We start from the raw sequence: 5211 nt of genomic DNA on the forward strand, positions 1-5211 counted from the left end.
TCTGAGACGCAGAGACGCAGAGACTCTGAGACGCAGAGACGCAGAGACTCTGAGACGCAGTGACGCAGAGACTCTGAGACGCAGAGACTCTGAGGCGCAGAGACGCAGAGACTCTGAGACGCAGTGACACAGAGACTCTGAGACGCAGTGACGCAGAGACTCTGAGACGCAGAGACTCTGAGACGCAGTGACGCAGAGACTCTGAGACGCAGTGACGCAGAGACTCTGAGACGCAGAGACTCTGAGACGCAGAGACTCTGAGACGCAGAGACTCTGAGACGCAGAGACGCAGAGACTCTGAGACGCAGTGACACAGAGACTCTGAGACGCAGTGACGCAGAGACTCTGAGACGCAGAGACTCTGAGACGCAGTGACGCAGAGACTCTGAGACGCAGTGACGCAGAGACTCTGAGACGCAGTGACGCAGAGACTCTGAGACGCAGAGACACAGAGACTCTGAGACGCAGTGACGCAGAGACTCTGAGACGCAGTGACGCAGAGACTCTGAGACGCAGAGACTCTGAGACACAGTGACGCAGAGACTCTGAGACGCAGAGACTCTGAGACGCAGTGACGCAGAGACTCTGAGTCGCAGAGACGCACAGACGCTGAGACGCAGAGACTCTGAGTCGCAGAGACGCACAGACGCTGAGACGCAGAGACGCTGAGTCGCAGAGACGCACAGACGCTGAGACGCAGAGACTCTGAGTCGCAGAGACGCACAGACGCTGAGACGCAGAGACTCTGAGACGCAGAGACGCTGAGACTCTGAGATGCAGAGACTCTGAGACGCAGAGACTCTGAGACGCAGTGACGCAGAGACGCAGGGAAGCAGAGACTCTGAGTCGCAGAGGCGCACAGACGCAGAGACGCAGAGACACTGAGACGCAGAGACACTGAGACGCAGAGACTGTGAGACGCAGAGACTCTGAGACGCAGTGACACAGAGACTCTGAGACGCAGTGACGCAGAGACTCTGAGACGCAGAGAAGCAGATACTCTGAGACGCAGAGACTCTGAGACGCAGTGACGCAGAGACTCTGAGACGCAGTGACGCAGAGACTCTGTGACTCTGAGACGCAGAGACTCTGAGTCGCAGAGACTCTGAGACGCAGTGACGCAGAGACTCTGAGACGCAGTGACGCAGAGACTCTGAGACGCAGAGAAGCAGAGACTCTGAGACGCAGAGAAGCAGAGACTCTGAGACGCAGTGACGCAGAGACTCTGAGACGCAGAGACGCAGAGACTCTGAGACGCAGAGACGCAGAGACTCTGAGACGCAGAGACGCAGAGACTCTGAGACGCAGTGACGCAGAGACTCTGAGACGCAGAGACTCTGAGGCGCAGAGACGCAGAGACTCTGAGACGCAGTGACACAGAGACTCTGAGACGCAGTGACGCAGAGACTCTGAGACGCAGAGACTCTGAGACGCAGTGACGCAGAGACTCTGAGACGCAGTGACGCAGAGACTCTGAGACGCAGAGACTCTGAGACGCAGAGACTCTGAGACGCAGAGACTCTGAGACGCAGAGACGCAGAGACTCTGAGACGCAGTGACACAGAGACTCTGAGACGCAGTGACGCAGAGACTCTGAGACGCAGAGACTCTGAGACGCAGTGACGCAGAGACTCTGAGACGCAGTGACGCAGAGACTCTGAGACGCAGTGACGCAGAGACTCTGAGACGCAGAGACACAGAGACTCTGAGACGCAGTGACGCAGAGACTCTGAGACGCAGTGACGCAGAGACTCTGAGACGCAGTGACGCAGAGACTCTGAGACGCAGTGCGGCAGAGACTCTGAGACGCAGAGACGCAGAGACTATGAGACGCAGTGACGCAGAGACGCAGTGACGCAGAGACTCTGAGACGCAGTGACGCAGAGACTCTGAGACGCAGTGACGCAGAGACTCTGAGACGCAGTGACGCAGAGACTCTGAGACGCAGTGACGCAGAGACTCTGAGACGCAGTGACGCAGAGACTCTGAGACTCTGAGACGCAGTGACGCAGAGACTCTGAGACGCAGCGACGCAGAGACTCTGAGACTCTGAGACGCAGTGACGCAGAGACTCTGAGACTCTGAGACGCAGTGACGCAGAGACTCTGAGACGCAGTGACGCAGAGACTCTGAGACGCAGTGACGCAGAGACTCTGAGACGCAGAGACTCTGAGACGCAGTGACGCAGATACACTGAGACGCAGAGACGCACAGACGCTGAGACGCAGAGACTCTGTGACTCTGAGATGCAGAGACACTGAGACGCAGAGACTCTGAGACGCAGAGACGCAGAGACGCAGAGACGCAGAGACTCTGTGACTCTGAGATGCAGAGACACTGAGACGCAGAGACTCTGAGACGCAGAGACGCAGTGACGCAGAGACTATGAGACGCATTGACGCAGAGACGCAGAGACTCTGAGACGCAGAGACGCAGAGACGCAGTGACGCAGAGACTCTGAGACGCAGTGACGCAGAGACTCTGAGACGCAGTGACGCAGAGACTCTGAGACGCAGAGACTCTGAGACGCAGTGACGCAGATACACTGAGACGCAGAGACGCACAGACGCTGAGACGCAGAGACTCTGTGACTCTGAGATGCAGAGACACTGAGACGCAGAGACTCTGAGACGCAGAGACGCTGAGACGCAGAGACTCTGTGACTCTGAGATGCAGAGACACTGAGACGCAGAGACTCTGAGACGCAGAGACGCAGTGACGCAGAGACTATGAAACGCATTGACGCAGAGACGCAGAGACTCTGAGACGCAGAGACGCAGAGACGCAGTGACGCAGAGACTCTGAGACGCAGAGACGCAGAGACTCTGAGACGCAGTGACGCAGAGACTCTGAGACTCTGAGACGCAGTGACGCAGAGACTCTGAGACTCTGAGACGCAGTGACGCAGAGACTCTGAGACGCAGTGACGCAGAGACTCTGAGACTCTGAGACTCTGAGACGCAGTGACGCAGAGACTCTGAGACTCTGAGACGCAGTGACGCAGAGACTCTGAGACGCAGTGACGCAGAAACTCTGAGACGCAGAGACGCACAGACGCTGAGACGCAGAGACGCAGAGACTCTGAGATGCAGAAACACTGAGACGCAGAGACTCTGAGACTCTGAGACTCTGAGACTCTGAGACGCAGCGACGCAGTGAGCAGAGACTCTGAGACGCAGCGACGCAGAGACTCTGAGACGCAGAGACGCAGAGACGCAGTGACGCAGAGACTCTGAGACGCAGAGACGCAGAGACTCTGAGACGCAGTGACGCAGAGACTCTGAGACTCTGAGACGCAGTGACGCAGAGACTCTGAGACTCTGAGACGCAGAGACGCAGAGACTCTGAGACGCAGTGACGCAGAGACTGTGAGACTCTGAGACGCAGTGACGCAGAGACTCTGAGACTCTGAGACGCAGTGACGCAGAGACTCTGAGACGCAGTGACGCAGAAACTCTGAGACGCAGAGACGCACAGACGCTGAGACGCAGAGACGCAGAGACTCTGAGATGCAGAAACACTGAGACGCAGAGACTCTGAGACTCTGAGACTCTGAGACTCTGAGACGCAGCGACGCAGTGAGCAGAGACTCTGAGACGCAGCGACGCAGAGACTCTGAGACGCAGAGACGCAGAGACTCTGAGACTCTGAGACGCAGTGACGCAGAGACTCTGAGACGCAGCGACGCAGAGACTCTGAGACGCAGCGACGCAGAGACTCTGAGACGCAGCGACGCAGCGACGCAGAGACTCTGAGACGCAGAGACGCAGAGACTCTGAGACGCAGCGACGCAGAGACTCTGAGACGCAGCGACGCAGAGACTCTGAGACGCAGAGACGCAGAGACTCTGAGACGCAGCGACGCAGAGACTCTGAGACGCAGCGACGCAGAGACTCTGAGACGCAGAGACGCAGAGACTCTGAGACGCAGTGACGCAGAGACTCTGAGACGCAGAGACGCAGAGACTCTGAGACGCAGAGACGCAGAGACGCAGAGACTCTGAGACGCAGTGACGCAGAGACTCTCAGACGCAGAGACGCAGAGACGCTGAGACTCTGAGATGCAGAGACGCAGAGACTCTGAGAAGCAGTGACGCAGAGACTCTGAGATGCAGAGACACTGAGACAAAGAGACTCTGAGACGCAGAGACTCTGAGGCGCAGAGACGCTGAGACTCTGAGATGCAGAGACACTGAGACACAGAGACTCTGAGACGCAGAGACTCTGAGACGCAGTGACGCAGAGACTGTGAGACGCAGTTACGCAGAGACTCTGAGACGCAGTGACGCAGAGACTCTGAGACGCAGAGACGCAGAGACTCTGAGACGCAGAGACGCAGAGACGCTGAGACGCAGAGACTCTGAGTCGCAGAGACGCACAGACGCTGAGACGCAGAGACGCTGAGTCGCAGAGACGCACAGACGCTGAGACGCAGAGACTCTGAGTCGCAGAGACGCACAGACGCTGAGACGCAGAGACTCTGAGACGCAGAGACGCTGAGACGCTGAGACTCTGAGATGCAGAGACTCTGAGACGCAGAGACTCTGAGACGCAGTGACGCAGAGACGCAGGGAAGCAGAGACTCTGAGTCGCAGAGACGCAGAGACTCTGAGACGCAGAGACACTGAGACGCAGAGACTGTGAGACGCAGAGACTCTGAGACGCAGTGACGCAGAGACTCTGAGACGCAGTGACGCAGAGACTCTGAGACGCAGAGAAGCAGATACTCTGAGACGCAGAGACTCTGAGACGCAGTGACGCAGAGACTCTGAGACGCAGTGACGCAGAGACTCTGTGACTCTGAGACGCAGAGACTCTGAGTCGCAGAGACTCTGAGACGCAGTGACGCAGAGACGCAGGGACACAGAGACTCTGAGTCGCAGAGACGCACAGACGCTGAGACGCAGAGACTCTGAGACGCAGAGACGCTGAGACTCTGAGATGCAGAGACTCTGAGACGCAGAGACTCTGAGACACAGTGACGCAGAGACGCAGGGACGCAGAGACTCTGAGTCGCAGAGAAGCAGAGATGCAGAGAAGCTGAGACTCTGAGATGCAGAGACTCTGAGACGCAGAGACTCTGAGACGCAGTGACGCAGAGACGCAGGGACGCAGAGACTCTGAGTCGCAGAGACGCACAGACGCTGAGACGCAGAGACTCTGAGACGCAGAGACACTGAGACGCAGAGACTGTGAGACGCAGAGACTCTGA

The sequence above is a fragment of the Carcharhinus amblyrhynchos genome, unplaced genomic scaffold, assembly GCF_965287045.1.
Source record: "Carcharhinus amblyrhynchos unplaced genomic scaffold, sCarAmb.v2.hapA chromosome_197, whole genome shotgun sequence".
Classification (NCBI taxonomy): domain Eukaryota; kingdom Metazoa; phylum Chordata; class Chondrichthyes; order Carcharhiniformes; family Carcharhinidae; genus Carcharhinus; species Carcharhinus amblyrhynchos.